We start from the raw sequence: 20,384 nt of genomic DNA, 5'->3' as shown, positions 1-20,384 counted from the left end.
AGATAGAAAGAGAAACACACACACACAAACAAACACAGGGAAACATTATTGTCTGAAGCAGAGCGAAATACAGCGAAACAACGAAAGTCTTGCGCGAGAAAAATGCCGCGATGAGGAGGAACTGTTGGTGCAGCGAAGGAGAAATAAAAAAGAAAACGGAGGGCGAGTAGCGCAGTGGGCGGCTCAAGGAGGAACTTAAAAAAACACAAAAATCAGTCTACGCGAGTTACTCACTGGCGAAGAAAACACACACACCAAAAATATTATCTCTACGACACTCAGTCAGTAAAGTGAAAGAAAAAATCTACGATGAGAGATTTTTCCGTTTGTTATTATACGCAACAACTCAAACCAGGAAGTGTCTACGCAAGGCATATCCACTCGCTTGGCCGAGAAAACAAAACACACAACAAAAAAAAGTATTGTCGTTATTAAACTACGTGAGTGAAATTAATGAACTACGGAGACATTTTTTTGCGAAACAGCGAGGTATTTTTTTCTCTTTCTGGTTCAGCGATTGGTTTTAGAAAGGCCGGAGGCAAAACAAAACAAAACAAAAAAAACCCATTGCAGTGAGTGATAATATTACTACGACACTAAGTGAGTAAAATAAAATAAAAACTACGAAGATTCTTTTCGATTTGCGAAACAGCGAAGTAAGTATTTTCTCTCCACTACGTTTCAGCCGTTTCTAGAATTGCCAGAGAAATGGAAAAAAACCCCATTAAACTACTAATATAGCGTTAATTCCACTAGATAAAGTGATACAAAATAATAATAAGTAGAACCGAAATTGTCTACGAATAAAAAAAAAATGAGAAACAGATCAGGCGTCAACTCGAGAGGAAAGAAGAGAGGAGGAAGACGCAGACAAACATTGTAACTCTTCAAACCCAAACCAGATCTAAGAGTGCCTGCGATACGTCGAGGAAAGGAGGGACAGCGAGAGAAAAGTCGAGGGAGAGGAATTGTAAAACTGAAACTGGATAAAGGCGAGGAGGAAGACACAGCCAAACATTGTAACTCTTCAAACCCAAACCAGTACTGAGAATGTCTGCGAGATGTCGAGCAAAGGAGGGACAGCGAGAGAAAAGTCGAGGGAGAGGAATTGTAAAACTGGCCATTACTCTTCTTATCCAAAACAAGAATAGAATTGAAATAGTTTACTGAGCGAGAATGAAGCAATGGATATAGAATGATAAATGGAGAGATAGATAGATAGAAGAGTGTAGAGAAAGAATAAATACCAATACAAAAGCGAACGATTTAAAACCCATAACAACAGGAAAAAATCATAAGAAAACTTTACAAATTTGAACTAGATCTTGGAAGTTGATGGAACCGCAATTTGAATTAAGAGATCCTGCACTGCACCAATGAAAACTGCAACAAAGTGAAAGAGAAAATAGATCAAATAGATTGACAGATAAAAAAAGAAACACCAAGAAACAGTATTGCCAAGGAGAGAGAAAAAAGAGAAAGCGCTAAAGACACCCCAGGAATCAACTTATAGAAAACGTAAAGCAGTACTACCAATCGAACTAGAAAGAACGGGAAATGGATGAAAAAAGGGATGAAAAAGAATTACGGCTGAAAACTGACAAAAAGAACGAAACATTAAAAAAAGACAGCCAGAGATAAAGGAGCTCTGAAATTGAACAAAAAGAACCAGAAAATTGAGAAAACGGAGCGAGTCGATTACAAAGAGCTGGAAGAGGAGGAGAAGAGACGAAGAAAAAAAACAAAACACGGCTGAAAACATTAAAAAACCCGATATACATAAAAATAAACCAGTCAGAGATAAAAGAGGAGTTGTAGAATGGAGCAAAAGGAACCAGAGAATTGAGAGAGAAGAAGAGACGAAGAAAAAAAAAAAAAACGGCTGAGAAAGTTACAAAAACCCGAAATACATAAAAATAAACCAGTCAGAGATAAAAGAGGAGTTAAAGAATGGAGCAAAAGGAACCAGAGAATTGAGAGAGAGAAGACACGAAGAAAAAAAAAAGACGGCTGAGAAAGTTACAAAAACCCGAAATACATAAAAAAAACAGCCAGAGATAAAAAAGGAGCTGTAAAATTGAGCAGAGAGAAAATTGAGCGAGCGTAGCGCAATGCGAGATACAGAGAGTTGTACAAAATCGGTGAGCGGGGATCCACTTACTCCTCTTCCTCCGCCTCTTCCTTGGTTTTTTCCTTCACTACGGTGCGCTCCTCGGCATATTCCCCCTCATTAACCCTGCAAAACGCCGCGCCAGGAGTGTGGGGGAGGGATGCACGGACACATGAACACACTCACACACACACACACACACACACACACACACACACGTAAACAAACACTCATACATGGACACTGCCCCACAAGATATATGATTAGGTGGGAAGCGCGGACACACAAACACACACAAACGTACACTCACACATCAACACACAAGATACATGAACACATAAGAGAAATAAGGACACAGGTAAAAGACACACGACACACATGAATACACAGGAGACAAACGCACGTACCGGACACAAGGACACAGGTACGGACACACACGCAGACATGTACGCAGCAAGGACACGTACAAGGAAGGAAGAAGGAATAACGTCACATATGGACATGGTATAGATATTAGAGGAATGGGTGCTCTCTCTCTCTCTCTCTCACGCACACACACATAGGGAGGGAGGATACATATACATTTAACATGGAAGAGTATAAGGGAGAAAAAATAAAGCGTGATAGTTTAGAGAAAATAACAAAAAAAAAAGGATGTAGATATTTTTTTTAACTTTTGTACTTTGAGTTTTTGTCTTAGAAGTGTTTGAAATCTCTGTTGCTGTTGTTGTTGTTTTTTATTCCTTCCTTCATTTTTTCTTTTTTTTTTGTTTGTTTGTTTGTTTATTGTTGATGAAAGAAGTATATGAGTTTGTTGTGAGGAGAGGGATTTTATTTTACTTTATTATTATTATTATTATTATTATTATTATTATTATTATTATTATTATTATTATTATTATTATTATTATTATCATCATCATCATCATTGCATTTCATATATAGTTTAGCTTCTCTGCAATTAATTAAGGAAGTCTTTTACATAATATTACAATTACCGTCTTTCATCACACTGGTTACTTGTATTTCATTGTTCTGTAACCTTTATTTTCCTTCACTTTATTATTATTATTATTATTATTATTATTATTATTATTTTCTCGTTACGGCTGCTGGTTTTGTGATGAACAACATAAAAATAAGAATGAATGATCAGTGAACGAAGTGAATAATGGTCGTTTTGAGAGAGAGAGAGAGAGAGAGAGAGAGAGAGAGAGAGAGAGAGAGAGAGAGAGAGAGAGAGAGAGAGAGAGAGAGAGAGAGAGAGAGAATGTAAGATAAACCTAATAAAAGTTATATAGGAAGATATCTAAAGAACGACCATTCAAAGTAAAAATCATGTAGCTGAGATAAATGAAAACCAAAAAAATATGAGGGAATGAGCGATGAATCATAATGAAAATAATGAAATAATGAAAAAATGTGAAAGCATTGAAGAAACATGAAATTTATTATACTTCCTCATACGAAAAAATAAGAAAGAATAAGGAAATCGTTTAATGCTAGGGAGACAATACTTACAATTATCAGAAATCTTAAAAAAAAAACTATTTGGAAATGCCACTACTGGTTTAAGTATTACGGGGCAAGGTTCTAATGGTTCTAATAATACCTGGAACAAGGGTTCGATAATATGTAGTAAGGGTCCTGAAAATTCTACTAAAGATATGGGAAATGCTTCAGAAATCTACTTTGTTCTGTTATATGGTACCAGAGTGTTGAGTTTATATCTATCTTAATACTAGAGGAAGAGTTTTAGTTCGAGGCCTGAAAATTGTACTAAAAACTTGGGAACTGTACCATAACCTACTTTGGCAATGGCACTCGTTCTGTTATATGGCACCAGAGTGTTGAGTTTATATCTATCTTAATACTAGAGGAAGAGTTTTAGTTCGGGGCCTGAAAATTGTACTAAAAACTTGGGAACTGTACCAGAAATCTACTTTGGCAACGGCATATCTATCTTAATACTAGAGGAAGAGTTTTAGTTCGGGGCCTGAAAATTGTACTAAAAACTTGGGAACTGTATCATAATCTAGTTTGGCAACGGCACTCGTTCTGTTATATGGTATCAGGGTGTTGAGTTTATATCTATCTTAATACTAGAGGAAAGGTTTTAGTTCGGGGCCTGAAAATTGCACTAAAAACTTGGGAACTGTATCATAACCTACTTTGGCAACGGCACTGGTTTTATTAAATGGCACCAGCGTGTTGAGTTTATATCTATCTTAATGCTAGAGGAAAGGTTTTAGTTAGGGTTTTGAAAGTTGCACTAAAAACTTGGGACTGTATCTTAATCTACTTTGGCAATGGACCTCGTTTCATCGTGGTACCAGATCGTTGAGTTCACATTATTATGACAAGGGGAAAGGTTTTAGTCAATATTATAGCTCTGAACATTGTACTAGACTTGAAAGCTACTTGAGAAATGGTACAACTTAGAGTATTGTGATGTTAAGGTGCTGATTTTTTTTATTATGATACTAGAGAAAAGTCTTTGTCAATTTAATGCAACTAAAGGTTCTGAAATTTGTGGTAAAGACTTGGAAACAACATCAGAATCTACTTTAGGAATGGCACCAGTTTGATCATGCTGCAAGGATATTGAGTTTACATTTTTTTGTGATCTTATGCAAGTATCATAACGGGGAAGGAAAGGGAGGGAAGGCGTGCCAAGTAAACGGTAACAGAATGCCGGGGCGGGGAATCTATATCTCTAGGGGTGTTTATGGTACTAAAGATGCCTGGTTCACGTGTGTCTGTCTTTCGCTCAGCTACGGCGAACGTCACTTACTCGGCATCCCTGGAAGTGAAAAGAAACGAAGATATTAGGAAACGTGTTAGGTTGGAAGATTATGACAAGGTATAGATTTGATTGAGTGCTGGTTCAAGATTTCATCATGTGTGTGTGTGTGTGTGTGTGTGTGTGTGTGTGTGTGTGTGTGTGTGTGTGTGTGTGTGTGTGTGTGTGTGTGTGTGTGTGTACAAACAAACAAGCAAACACTTACGAATAGGCTGATTCGTCGTCCGACATTTTGGTGGCTTCTTATGTCTGAAAGGAAAATATATTATTAGTTTTTTTTATTATTATCACTGTCATTATCACTACTACTACTACTACTACTACTACTGCTACTATTACTACTACTACTACTACTGTCATTATCATCTTTGTTCTTGCTATTTATCATTATTACCTCATTTCGAGAATATCTGATGCCTGAACCTTATCTAGACTGCCACATAACATCGGACCTTGAGAACATATAGAACTCATGACTAAGGGTCACTTTCATAGTTCGCCATGACGGGTTAGTAAGCTCCAAAACCAATACCAAAGACTTCCAAAATTCCTTGTATAGTATTTTGTGTTCATGTTTAAGTTAAGAAATTTAAGGAAACCATACGGGAAATCGCTTGTGTATTTGGTGCTGCACTGATAACCTAGCCATAATAGTGTAGAAGATTGAAGGGTTTGGTTGGGTCGATTACAAAGCCACTGTGTTGGACTGTGAAATTGGCTCTAAATACCACCAGCAGCAACAACAACATTACCACCACCACCACCAAGAACAACAACAACAATAATAACAACATTCAATCATATCTCATCCACTGACCCATCCAGTCTGCCACACCGCCAGACATCGATATATGTCCACCACCCAACAAATGTCTGCCCATCCATAATCTGTCCATCCGCTTCACTCATCGAAGGTATCACGAATTCACTAATGACTTTTTTTTTCAATTTCTTTCGTAAGGTTTCCATGTTTTCACAACGGAACTCAGCCAACTCGTAGACAAATCAAAGCTCCAATGTGATCTGAACTGGGCTTTATACACCAACTATACATTATCTACCCGTTCATCGTCTGGTCTACTTCTGTACGAAAGTCCCAAAATTTGAATAACTTTTTTCTATGTTTTTCGAACTCTTCATCGTACTTTTTTGCATCATTAGAAAAATAACAAATTTGTCAAAGCTATTTGAAGGCCACACTTATAAATAAACTTGTCAGTCTACTTCGACTCCTAAATTGTAAACTTGTGCAATCTATTTCTTCCTATTCAGATTTGCAATATGTTCAATTAGTTCTTAAGTATCTAGTATTTTCACACTTATGGACACACTAAACGTTGATGGTTCAATTGTTTAGTCAACCAACTTTCTTGAGATCATAAAACCCTGTTTATTCATTTTCCTAGTCATTCTACAATCTTCATTATCTAATCTTTGCGTAAGGGGCAGTCAGGGCAGGGTCAGGCCGAGGTGGTTTGGCCATGTGGAGCGAAGAGGCGATAAGAAACCGATAAAAAGAGCCTTGAGAGCACGGGTTGAAGAAGAAAGGTCAAGAGGGCGATAGAGAGTACGGCAGCGTGATGAACCTCACTCACTCACAAAGGCTGAGAGGAGGAGGAGGAAGATGCAATGGGCGGGAAAAACCGGAGAGGACTCGTTCATATCGTCCATCCTTATAATTATAAGCAATCTAAACCTAATATCTCATGATCATACTTTCAACATTTTAATTCATATCTTATAGGTCAAACTTTTCATGTTTAATCTTTCAGTCGCCGAGTGTAGCTGACCTATCGCATTACAAAACGAATATTTTTTTTTAAATTAGTCAAACTAATAATCTATTTCATTACGAGCGCCATAAATGCCAACAATTTTATACATATTTCATTTCTTCAATCATCCAAATACAATCTTGAAGTTATCGCTACAAACAAACTCAACAATCAATTACATCAATCAATTATTATTCTAAATCAATCTATTTTCTTTATATCTGCTAAAAGATTAAGAGTTTTTCTGTGTCTTTGTTCGAAAACGTTCACCACAAACGTTCAGCAATATTAAGACTAATGTGTCAAGCTTATCAACCAATTGAGTATGTAAGCAATCACTGTAAATCCCACAAGGCCAAGTGCTTTAATCTCATTATATTCATTAAAGCTTGAAATTGTTCCAAGTCCACATATTTTTTTTCCCATTTATTCTCTAAGTCCCTCGCCATCAGCCTGTTAGATTTGCGATGCTTCATGAGTCAACGAATATGAATAACATTTTTACGAAAGCCACAAATCCAACCGTCTCCTCCCTCCACTTCCCCAAAACCTGTGCCATCCGTCTAACTTGTGGGGCAACGACGTCAACAATTAAACAACATCAACTAAAGAATCAGTAAGCAAAATATGAGTCCAGTCCATAAACCGAGCGACCCAAATCCCAGTGTTTCCCTCCGCCGCTCCTCCCTCGGCCCTTCCTCATGGAATCTTTAGGTCAGCGATATTTTTATGCGACTTGCGCCCAAACCCGCCGGCTCTATCGGTGAGGGGCGGCGCGGCGCGAGTATAAATAGCCCGGGCAGCGGCGAGGGCGGGGCGGGGGCGAAGGGGGCGAGGGCGAGGGGGGGGGGGGGGGGGCGAGGGGCGAGGCGGACATCTTGCGCAGCTTGGCACTCCTCTGCGCATGCGTGGCTCGTGACGTCACAACCACGCGGCCATATTTAGCCTAGAAGGGTCGGATTTCTTAGTGGCTGGTGCTGGCAGGCTGGCAGGCCGATGTTTGGCTCCCTGGCCGCCTGGCTGGAGGGTAGGAGTTATTTTTGTTGGTGTTGTGTTTTAAGATTACAAATTTTTTTTGGTCCTTCACCCTTTTTTTATTTTCATTCTCATGGTTTACGTTTCTTTCCTGTTTTTCTGTAAATTCTTCCTTCTTTTTCCTTTTTATTTTTTTTACTTGTTCTATAATATCTTACTGTGGTTGCAACAACTGCTTTTCAACTTAAAGCTGTATCATTACTATTACTAGATTTATTACTTTTATTATCATTATCATTATTGTATTTACTACCCTTATTTTCGTTGCGTTTATCATAATCATCTAATAATCCTCATCAACGCTAATGTTGTCACTGTCATAGCGGAGCGTTGCCTGTGTGTGTGTCTCAGTGCCTGTGTAACTCTGTCTTCACTTCTGGCACTCAATTCTTACTTTTAAAACTTTGTACCGCGATGATCCAGACACGAGGCTTCTTTAAAGACAAACAAAAACGAAACGTCTAAATAGACTGAATAAACGATGAAGACTTCCACTGACATCGTTTTATCTTATTTTTATTTTATTTCGTTTTATTTTTTAAGACCATCAGAATTTATTCCAAAACAAACGAGGTCAAACGAATCAGTAAAAGCGTGACCTTGTGACCTGCAGCACGAGAGCTTTTTTTTCCTCCGTGTTTTTTGTTGCATGAATTTATTTTCTCTTTCTGTTTTCCTGTCCATTCCTGTTCCATTTCTTTTCTTTATGGAGTAATGATTAAACTTCCATTTGAATTTTCCTACGCGCATACACACACACACACACACACACACACACACACACACACACACACACACACGGAGTTGAGGAACAAATGGTAAGATTAGCAAACAAACTTCCACGAACAATGATGAAAAGTCGAATATTTACGCAGTTAAGAAATCTTTATCTGTCCTAACCTTGGCCTGCCTCAACTATGAATCATTCCCCACGTTATCTTGAACTCCGACAGACGAAGAAGAGATAACGAGAGAAAAAAGTGATGCAAAGGAAACTATCCCTCGGGCAAAAAAGAAGGAAAAAAAGTTAGACGCCTATTAAGATAGATAAGGAAATAGAAAAGTGAGATAAAGTTACAAGAAACTGCTAATCTTCGAGAAAAAAAGGAAAAGAATTAGACGTCTCTCAAGTTTATCAGGAGACTTATTTTTCCTCCTCATCTCATATGAACTATCTCCTCAGTGAATGGTTTCTTTTTCACAAGTGGCAGAGGTCAAGAGCAAAATAGACTAGACCAAAAAACAAGCTCACAATTTCTGCCCCCACAAAAATGGAACAGAAAAAGTAGCCAAAGAGGGCGATCAATTTTAGTCGGTGCTGTGTCCTGATGTTCTTTTTTCAGGTAAATTTTTTTGCCGTCCCTGTTTTTAAAGTGTTTCTTCTTCAGCGACTTGATGCAGCGTAACTCAGTGGCATAAAGTTTACCGCTTCTATCTCACAAACTAAAGAAATGCGAGAAAATGGGAGCAGTTTATCCGAGAGATGAACTTGTAATCTCAATCTCACGTCAATTTTAAGTTTTTCGTTACTATCTCACAAACTAAAGAAATGCGAGAAAATGGGAGCAGTTTATCCGAGAAATGAACTTGTAATCTCAATCTCACGCCAATTTGTAGAGTGAAGTTTTTCGTTTTTGCTTCACAAACTAGGGAGAAATATAAGAAAATGTGAGCACTTGATACGAGAAATTATCTTGTAACCTCACAATCACGAGTCAGTTTTCAACGGCACACGAACCAACCAGTTAGAAATCCTTAAAAAGATGAACATTTGAAACGAAACCTGAACAGTCACTTACTCATTCTAGTTCCAAGCTTTCATCATCCGTGCAAAAGACAGGAAACGAACAATCCACGAGGAGCAAACGCAAACCCAAATTATAATATTTACGTTAGCTTTGAAGTCTTGGCACATAATCTGAACGCAGTCTCCTTCACCTCAAAACGCTAACATCGGCAATTTATAGAAAGTGTAAATAGACAGCGCTCGAGGAAACCGGCAAATATTTCTTTACATTTGCGTTAACTTTGAATTCCTGTCACGTAAACTAAACTCCTTATCTTCACCTCAAAAAGAAAACATCGGCAATTTAGAGGAAGTGTAAATAGACAGCGCTCGAGGAAACCGGCAAATATTTATTTTCATTTGCGTTAACTTTGAATTCCTGTCACGTAAACTAAACTCCTTATCTTCACCTCAAAAAGAAAACATCGGCAATTTATAGGAAGTGTAAATAAGTTGTGTATGCGAGAAAAGTGTCGAGCCATTCTCTACGATCGCATTAACTCTGAGTCCATGGCAGCGTTCGTACAACTCTCAGGGAAGGGAACCAGAATGAACACACAAATAAACATCAAACTCAAGCCTCCACTTCGTATAATAAATCTTTTCCTGACAAGATTTACGCCAACATTAATTCTTCAGTCTTTGTTTGATCTTTTCAGGTTTAAATTCTCATACTAGCTTTCGGTTCTCTTTATTTTCTGACTACTAAACTTTTCCTTGGATGGCTCAAGACACCACCACGCATGTCTTTGCAAACATTCTAGGCGTTCAGGTCAACACAAGGGGCCACAGATAGAGGGTCACGAGGCACACTCTTGATGGTCCCTGCTCGTGAAAGGGGATGGAAAATGTAAAAAAATGAAAATAAACGTAATCAAACTTACGAACTCACAACAACTACCACTTCAAGCCGAACTTTGACCTTTAATTTAAGTTCAAACGTAACACGGTGAAAACAAATTGATCTTAGGACAAAAATTCAAATCCACTGAAGCTTATTTTTCTTTCGACAAACCCAAAAGATGAGTCAGGAAAGGATATTTTGAAACAATAAGAGTAATTCCTGTCTCCACGCATCAAGAACCTTCATGTAACAAAATTTCATGATATTAATCTACCTTTAAAATTCTGCGGTCAAACCAAGAGGAAAAGACATCGTAAAAATAATAATATGTAATCGAATCTTACATTATCAAACCAGTTAAAAATCGATTTAACTTCAAAAATATAACTAGAGCAAACGATAGGAAGAAGACTACGACGCACGACTTCATCATTAAAACAAGTCACTTTCAAATCAATTCAAGCTAAAAATCGACTAAACCTCAGAAAAAAAAAAAAAAACAGCAAGAAGAGACCACAAGAAGAACACCACACACGACTTGAACATTAAAACATCAAGTGGAGTTTTCACGCCTCCAGCATTCCACTTTCACTCGCCGTCCACTTCATAACCTCCGCCAGAACAGAACGAGAGGAGGAAAACTAACACATCGTCATTAGCTTCCCGGACTTGACATCCTCGGCTCATGGGCACAGCAGAACACACGAACACACAGGCCACTTTACATTACCTTACAGCTGGGCACGGAGGAGGAGGAGGAGGAAGAGGCGGAGGGGAATGAAGGGTGTATGGAAGTGGAGAGAGGTGGAGCCAGAAGAGCAAGAAGCCACGAGACAGGAATGTGTGTAGGGGGAAAAGATAGGAGAGAGCACGGTAGACATGGAGTAGTGTGGAATGGAGTAATGTGGAATGGAGACGTGCAGGTGTTGAAGGGGCAGAAAGCTAACAAAAAAGTGAGATTTCAAGAGCCAATGACTGAGAGAAGCACCGTTGGAGGGACGTGATCAGGGGACATACTAACACTTGAAGGAGGAAGGGTTGTGGATGGCAGGTGAACGCGAGGTGAAGTACGTACTAGAGGGTAAGAGAAGTTGGATATGAGGAGCACCGGGGGCTTACTACTTGAAAACCCTGGCACGACTTCGAAAGGAGATGGACGAGAGATGGACTAATAGAGTGCTGCAGCGTCGCAAAGGCAAGAAAGACTGGACACGGAGAACTCAGGACTCAGAGAACCACTGAGGACTTACATTGCAACTCGAAAAACCTGAGTTCGAGGGGAAAGTGAGAGAAGGTGGACGAGAGATGGACTAATGGAGTACTGGAGCGTCGTAAGGGCAGAAAAGGTTGGACACAGAGGGCCAGGACTCAGAGAACCACTGAGGACTTACGTTACTACTCGGAAAACCTGACACGAATTCGAGAGTAGAAGAGAGGCGTGTGAATGTAGTGCTGGAGTGTCGTAAGGGCAGGAAAGGTTGGACGCGAAGAGCCAGGACTCAGGAAAGCACCGGGGAACTTACACTAGTACTGGCAGGACCTGACACGAGTAGGAGAGAGGTGGCCAAACCTTCTACCCAACTGAAGCTGGCTGAAGACCGCCCTGCCACCAAACCTCCGACACAACCTAGAAATATCGCATCAGAAAATAGACTGTGCCCCTTGCCCCCCCTTCCCCCACCCCCTCCTCGGCCTCGTCCCACTCCTGCCCCTTTCTCTACTTCCTCCTCCTCTTCCCCCTCCTCTTAACCCCCTTCTACCCACTCCCCATTCTCCCTCTTCCTCCTCCTCCTCTTCCTCACGCCGACTCTCGCAGGTCTTCTTCATTCGCCTTATACCTCCACCTCCTCATTTACCTCCTCCTCCTCCTCCTCCTCCTCCTCCTCCTCCTACTCTTCCCCTTTCGCCTCTTCAGCTTTTCCCAACTTCTCCTCCTCCTCCTTACTTCTCTGTCCTTCTTTCTTTTTCTCTCTCCTCTTCCTGTTTCCTCTTATATACATCTTCTTTTGCTCCTTTCCTCCTCTTTCTTCTTCCGTATCATCATCTTCTTCCTCTTCCTACCTCATCGTATTCTTCTTCATTATCCTCCTCCTCCTTCTACTTCCTCCTCTTCTTCCTTCTCCTTCTCTTCTTCCTTCTATTCTTTCTCTTCCACCTGTTAATCTTTTGCAGTATCTCGTTCGTTTTCTTTTATTTTTTATTTTTTTTACAACACATTCAACCTCCATTTACGTATACATCATGTTTCCTCCTCCTCCTCCTCTTCCTCTACCCCCTCCCCCATTTCCTCCTACTCCAATCGCCTTTCTTCCTCTCTTTCGGTCGAATATGCTAAAATGGTGTGTGTGTGTGTGTGTGTGTGTGTGTGTGTGTGTGTGTGTGTGTGTGTGTGTACGTGTGTAATGGTATAAGTCAGTAAAACATTTGCCCAGTTAAGTCGGCTAGTAACATGATCCGCCTTGCAGCTGTCCAGTCAGTCAGTCAGTTAGTCAGTCAGTCAGTCAGTCAGTCACGTGTCAGGCGGGTGAGTCAGCGTATAGTTGGTACATTGCGCTAAACGGTCATGTCCTTATTAACGTCAGTCAGTCAGTCAATCAGTCAAGCATTTAGTCAGTTAGTCAGACACCCAGCCAGAGGGTAAGCTGATCAGCCATTCAGTCAGTCAGTCAATCGGAATATGAGTCAGTCAGTCACTCTCAGCGTTTAGTCAATATGTCAGTCAGTTTATTCAGTCAATCAGTCAGTCAGTCAGTCAACCAGGAAACCAGTTAGTACGATATTCAGTCAGCTCTTTAGTCAATCTGTTAGTTAATCAGTTAGTAATCTTGGCGGTCAGTAAGTCAGTTCACAATATAAATTTTGCTGAAGTTATCTTGTCAGCCAATCAGTCAGTCAATTTGCAACTCAATTAGTCAGTCAATGAATTACTCAATTTCCAAGTTTAACAGTCAGTCAGTCAGTCAGTCAGTCAGTCAGTCATCCTCCTTTTTGCCATCTCTCCTCCTCTTTCTCCATCTAAATCTCACCTTCTGCCACCTCCTACCTCCTCCTATTCAGTCAGTCAGTCAGTCAGTCAGTCAGTCAGTCAATTCGCAACATCAACAGTCAGTCAGTCAGTACGTTGAGTCAGTCAGTGAACGAGTAAGAGAGTCAGTGGGTCAGTCATTTGTGAATAAGGTGAATTCGACAACCGCCCACTATCTGTTAAATCCAGCCTCACCCACACACACTCCCACTTACACACACACACACACACACACACACACTCCCCCCGCCCCCACACACACTCGCTCCCTCCTCTACATACACAAATGACGTAAGGATGACAGTTTAAATTGAGAGATGAGAGACCAAACTCCTATTAAATACTTGACTTTACGATCGTTTTCCTCGGTCCCCCTCGACCCAAGGACACGGAACGGGAAGAGAAAACGAGAGGCGGGAGGCTGCCACATTTTTTGCATTCTCGGAAAATGTAATATAATGTAACTGTGTGGTTGTGTATGCTTTGCTTTGCTCCTTATATTAGCTTTTTTTAACTTTCAACTTATTCTTTTTTTCTTTGTCTATTTTTTGCTTTCCTGATTTTTTGTCACTAAAACCTCGACGCACGTGAATTACTTTATGTTATGATTTTAAAGAATAACGAATCAGTAAAAAGAATTGAATGACTTAGAGAAATGTTATTAATCAGCTTTTCATATGGGTAAATTAAAAAGAAATATAAACTACTACTACTACTACTACTACTACTACTACTACTACTACTACTACTACTACTACTACTTCTACTACTACAACTGCTAATACTAATACTAATGATAACAACAATAATAATATTTTATAGATTACAAAAATAACAATAATAACAATAGTAATAACAATATACCGAGAAAAGAGGGAATGAAAATTAAATAGTTCCCGAAATGAATGTTCGATGCTCTGAATGTTCCCTAAGTCACGTGACAGCCTCGGGATGTTTACTGGACCAGAAATGTTGAATGTTGGCGACGCTGAGCGAGAGATGCGCGCGAGATGCGGGGATTAGGGACCAAAAAGGAAAAAAAATATTATATGAACCAAAAGGAAATTAAGGATTAAAAATATGCTAAGATAAAATAAGATAATGTAATAATGTTAAATTGCTTATGGTGAAAATAAAATGATTAAAGAACTCAAAAGATGGAAAAGTAGAAAGTTTTCTATAAGGGATTTTATATAAAGCGAAAAATATGAATGAAAACGAAAAATACTTGAAGGAATGAAAATTATGCAGACAATGATAAAAATCTCACTTCGGCGCTCCACCAGTACGCGAAGCGCTAGGATACGGTCAGTTGTTGACTTGCCAGCCGTGAACCCAGACTGTTCAGGTTTCTGCAGCTTCAGCAGCTGGCTGCGAATTCGCATCAGCAATAGGTGGGCAAGCACCTTGCCTGGCACACTGAGCAGTGTAATACCACGGTAGTTGTTGCAGTCCTGGCGGTCCCCTTTCCCTTTCCAGATAGAGACGACCAACAGGAGGAATGGTACCGGACTGCCATACGGCAGTCAAGACTGCATGCAACCCGTGGATCATGGCCTCACCTTCAACTCTGAGCAGCTCCGCGCTGATGTTACAGGTGCCAGTGGCCTTCCCACCCCTCAACTTGGCCACAGCCTCTCTGATCTCAACCAGAGAGGGTGGGCTCTCGTCAATGGGTGGGTCAGCATCCGCCACCTGCAACCCAGCAATTAGAAGCTGCCCACGTGGAGGGTCCGCCATGTACAGCTGCTCAAAGTACTCAGCCCAACGAGCCCTCTGCCCATCCATGTCCGACACGAGGCAGCTGTCAGCTGTTCGGATAGCGCTCACCTGAGAGGAAGACTTGGAGCGGAGCTTCTTCAGGGCTTGGTAGGCAGGTCGGAGGTCATTCGCATTTAAATGGCCCTCGACCTCCTCAGCGAGACCCCTGACATACCTCTCATTCTTTCCTCAGGAGAGCTCTAGTCCTACGTGACAGAGCCCTGTATTGGTCCCGGTTCTCAGCAAGTCTGGCAGCGCGACTCTCATCGATATTCCCCAGCTCTCTACCGAGGCAAAGCCACTCCTAGATCTCGGGTGCTCTCCAATGCACTCCTTGACAGCTTGCAGAGTCTCACGTTTGAAGGTATCCCACAGTTCTACAGGGTCCCCCAGGGTGCCGAGCACTTCGAACCGATTTGAGACTGTCACTGCATACTCCTGAGCACATGCCAGGTCCTTCAGCCTCTCGAGATGGAACACAGTAGTGTTGCATCTCGAGATTCTTCTTGACCTGACATGAAGCTTGAGTGTTGCAACAACAAGCCTATGGTCAGTTGTAAAGAACTCAGCACTCCTGCAATTCTCAAGGATCCTCCAACGAGTTCTTACGAGAATGTGGTCGATCTCCTTAGCTACCCCTCCGGCGTCGCTATACCAAGTCCAGCAGTGCAACTCTGGTCTCTGGTACCAGGAACCCGCAATTCTCATCCTTCTGGATTTTGCAAAATTCAGGAGGAGAGAGCTGTTGATGTTCCTGGTACCAGATCCATGGGGACCAACACATAGCTCGTAGCCAACCCTGTCAGTGCCAGTAGTAGCATTGAAGTCGCCCAGGACAATGAGTGTGTCCCGGGGAGGGCCCTGGTCTAATACGGAATCGAGTTTGGCGTAAAACGTCTCCTTCTCTTCAGTTTCACGCATCTCGGTAGGAGCGTACACTGCAACAAAAGACATGAAGCCCAGTGTGTGCTTCAGCCTCACTCGCATTATACGCTCATCAACCGGAGCAACCTCAACCACAAATGGCAGCAATTGGCTGGAGATGCCCATAACTACCCCCCTGACATGAAAGCCATTGCTCATGCCGGACCAGTAGAAGGTGTACCCCTCCCCCCACTGATCTCGCCGCTGCCAGGCCTCCTTGTCTCAGAGAGTGCCACTATGTCCACCCTCAGCCTTCTGAGCTCATTTGATAGGTGGGGCAGTCGATCATCGTCCGAAAGGCTCAGGACGTTCCAGGACCCCACACGCAGAGCCCTCCGAAGGTTAACCCCGGGCCCGGTTCTGCGGGCGGGCGCATCCTCTGCACCACCCCGGCCACCCCCAAAACAAAAAGAGGGGCTAGGGGGCCCTTCCTCCTTCGAGGTGCAGGGGTCCCGTAGGGTTTGCCCTGCACCCGTCACTGACGGCAGGGTCCCCGGATGCGGATGCATCGTGGAAGCCTGCCGCGCAGTCGGGCCCCCTAGCAAGACCGGATCGGGGTCGAGGCACGCGCTCCGACCCCGACCTCTACTTTTTAATTTGTTTTTGGCTAGGATACGTTTTTTTGTTGGGGACGGGGGTACGAACCCCTCCCCCAACCAGCCTAGATCAGGGGCTGGCCTGACTGCTCGCCATAGGGCAGGGACGCAGGACCCCTGGGCGGATTAATCCCCCGGTTACCCAAACATGAACATGAAGATATTTAATCAGTCAGCTTGTTCAGTCAATCATTCAATCAGTCAGTCAGTCAGTCAGTCAGTTAATCAACCAGAAAAGCAGCTAGTACGATCATGAAAAGAACACTTGAATAATAATGAAAAATATGGAAAAAGCCAAGAGGAATTGAATTTAATATGACCAGAGGAATAAAATGCAGAGTAATATGAATAAAAAAATAAAAAATATCAACTAGTTATGCCCAAATGTAGATCTGAGTATAAGAGCATAAGAAGATTGCAAGTAGCCGGTAGGTCTACGCAAGGCAGCTCCTGTGAACCTGACCCCACTAACATGAATTTAGCTAGTCTTATTTTGAATGTGACTATCGCATTGGCACTCAACACATGGCTGCCAAGCCTGTTCCACTCCTCCATCACTCTGTTGGTAAACCATTTCTTGCTTATGTCTTTGTTAAAACTGAATTTGTCCAACTTAAACCCATTGCTACGTGTCTTACCGGCTCTCTTACCACTAAAACCCTATAAACATTACTCTTACTAAAGCCCTTCATCTATTTATAAAGTTCGACCAAGCCTCCTCGCACCCTTCGCCTTTCTAGAGAATGCAGATTTAAAGATCAAGTCTATCCGCATATGCTAAGTTTCTCACCCCCTGAAGCTCTGTCATCCCCTCTGCACAGATTCTAACAATTTGATATCCATCCTAAAGTACGGTGTGTGTGTGTGTGTGTGTGTGTGTGTGTGTGTGTGTGTGTGTGTGTGTTAACCGCCTTCCTTAGCAACCTCAAAGGAACCGTCAGGACAACATCCCTCACCCCCTCGCCACCTCCCGCCGGTGCCCCGCTGTACGTGCCGCGCGGGGCCTCACTCCTCCACATTCTTGGGGCACGAGGGGGAGGAGTTTGCGCTATAGTGTTACGAGGCAAAGTTTTACAGTACCGTGCCACGCCCGCTTCAGAGGCAAATTATAGACTGCAAAGATAAGACTGAAGGAGACTTAAAGGGTACTAAACAGCGTATATTACAGCTAAAATATAGAAAGGGAGGAGAGGGATGCAAGAAAGATGAGGTTAGGGAATAAAACTAAGTATACACAGAGAAAAATAAAAATGAAGTATAGAAGCAAGGTCCGTTACAGCCTAATCAAAGGAGAGAAATGCAAGAGTGAAGTAGAAAAGATGGCGCCACTAATATAAACACTTGCCTCCATGATGAGCTGAGGCCGACTACCATCCAGTCCCCATAGGCGTACACATAAAAAAAAAGGTTAAGGAATAGAATGCAATATAGGGGAAGGGTAGAAATAAAGGGTAAGGAGAGAAGTTTTAATACATTGTCGAGTCAAAGGAATCCAAAGAAGATGTAAAGGTTGATACACAGAATGGAGTATAACGGGAAATTTAAAGTAAGAAAAGAGGAAATAGGTAGAGGAAGGATGGAGATTAAAAATACTACGAAGGGATGCACATTATGGCCATGGAGGTCGATAAAATTCTGTGGGAAACAAATAATGGAAGGAGGAGAAGGGAAGTAAAAGAAAGTAGTGGAGGAAAGATACGATGAAAAAAATGTGAATTAAAGAAAAATTAGAGGTGAAGAGAAAAGGACCATAGGAGACACTCAAATAAACAACAAGAACAAAAAAAAGAAGAGCAGGTGGAAATAATACCAGAAGAGAGATAATACGGGAAATTGAAGAAAAGAAAGAAGAGCAAATGAAAAGAAATGAGAAGAGGAAAACACTCAAGGAAATAAAGCAAAAGGAAGAAGAATAGATGGAAACAAAACGAGAAGAGGAAAAACAATCAAGGAAATAAAAAAAGAAATATTAAGAAGAATAGACGGAAAGAAAACGAGAAGAGGAAAAACACTCAAGGAAAGAAAGTAAAAGAAAGAAAAATAGACGGAAAGAAAACGAGAAGAGGAAAAACAGTCAAGGAAAGAAAGTAAAAGGAAGAAAAATAGACGGAAAGAAAACGAGAAGAGGAAAAACAATCAAGGAAATAAAAAAAAATAGACAAAGAAAACGGGAAGAGGAAAAATACTGAAGGATGTATAAAAAAAGGAGTTAATGGGAAGAAAATAATAAGAGGAAAGACATTCAGCGAAATAATATAAAAAAAATAACTTAATTGCAGCTTAATTAAAAGGCTTGTAAAGAATATCCATAAAATTTCAGCCGTGGAAGATGAAAGGAAAAGATAAATGAAAAAGAAACAGTAAGTGAAGGAAGACTCTCCGGACTTTGAAAATAATAAGAAAAAGAAGAAAATTAGGAGTAAAGAATGACGTGGAGTGTGTGAATGATGGGAGTGATTCACGAGGGATACCCAAGAAAATGAAGGAGAAAAGGAGTACAAGGAAGGAGCAAAAGAGTAAAATCGGGGAGTAATGAATAAGACAAACAACGTGTGAATGACGAGTGATTCATGAAGGAGAAATGAAGAAACCAAGAAAATGAAGGAGAAAAGGAGTACAAGGAAGGAGCAAAAGAGTAAAATCGGGGAGTAATGAATCAGACAAACAACGTGTGAATGACGAGTGATACATGAAGAAGAAATGAAGAAACCAGAAAATGAAGGAGAAAAGGAGTACAAGGAAGGAGCAAAGGAGTAATGAATCAGACAAACAACGTGTGAATGACGAGTGATACATGAAGAAGAAATGAAGAAACCAGAAAATGAAGGAGAAAAGGAGTACAAGGAAGGAGCAAAGGAGTAAAATCGGGGAGTAATGAATCAGACAAACAACGTGTGAATGACGAGTGATTCATGAAGGAGAAATGAAGAAACCAGAAAATGAAGGAGAAAAGGAGTACAAGGAAGGAGCAAAGGAGTAATGAATCAGACAAACAACGATGTGACGAGTGAGGAAGAAAGAAGAAGAAGAGAAAAATGAAGAAAAAAAGAAAGCAAGGGAAGGAAGGAAGAGTAAAATCGGGGAGTAATGAATCAGACAAACAACGTGTGAATGACGAGTGATTCATGAAGGAGAAATGAAGAAACCAAGAAAATGAAGGAGAAAAGGAGTACAAGGAAGGAGCAAAGGAGTAAAATCGGGGAGTAATGAATCAGACAAACAACGTGTGAATGACGAGTGATTCATGAAGGAGAAATGAAGAAACCAAGAAAATGAAGGAGAAAAGGAGTACAAGGAAGGAGCAAAAGAGTAAAATCGGGGAGTGATGAATAAGACAAACAACGTGTGAATGACGAGTGATTCATGAAGGAGAAATGAAGAAACCAAGAAAATGAAGGAGAAAAGGAGTACAAGGAAGGAGCAAAGGAGTAAAATCGGGGAGTAATGAATAAGACAAACAACGTGTGAATGACGAGTGATACATGAGGAAGAAATGAAGAAACCAAGAAAATGAGGGAGTGAATAAGTAAAATGAGGTAAAATAAGTAAATTGAGGGATTAAAAACAAAACACTACAGTAAAGTATGACATGGCGAGTGTGTGAATGACAGGAGCTGCTCACAGGAGACTAGAAAAAGAAATAAGACAATGTATTAAAAAACGAAGAAAATGGGTGAGAAAATATGTAAAATGAGGAAGTAAAGAAAAAGATAAACAGTACACGA

At 41.0% G+C, this 20,384-nt stretch overlaps 2 protein-coding genes across 7 annotated transcripts in view; one reads left to right on the top strand and one right to left on the bottom strand.

The window, feature by feature from the left end:
* Positions 1-2,304, bottom strand: part of LOC126984744 (troponin T, skeletal muscle-like) — a 39,096-nt gene extending 36,792 nt beyond the window's left edge. For 2 of the 6 annotated variants that reach the window (XM_050838783.1, XM_050838784.1), the window contains exon 1: positions 2,162-2,301. The gene's annotated coding sequence lies outside the window, so the exon portion shown is untranslated. Of the gene's footprint in view, positions 1-2,161 lie in introns of all 6 variants that reach the window. The other 4 variants (XM_050838781.1, XM_050838780.1, XM_050838785.1 and 1 more) reach the window with 3 other exon arrangements.
* Positions 1-20,384, top strand: part of LOC126984742 (fatty-acid amide hydrolase 2-like) — a 111,680-nt gene that overhangs the window by 59,708 nt on the left and 31,588 nt on the right. The gene's annotated exons all lie outside the window — the stretch shown is intronic.

This window comes from Eriocheir sinensis, chromosome 57 (genome assembly GCF_024679095.1).
Source record: "Eriocheir sinensis breed Jianghai 21 chromosome 57, ASM2467909v1, whole genome shotgun sequence".
Lineage (NCBI taxonomy): Eukaryota > Metazoa > Arthropoda > Malacostraca > Decapoda > Varunidae > Eriocheir > Eriocheir sinensis.
Note: the sequence above shows the minus strand (reverse complement) of the source record. Positions and strands in the feature narration are given on the sequence as shown.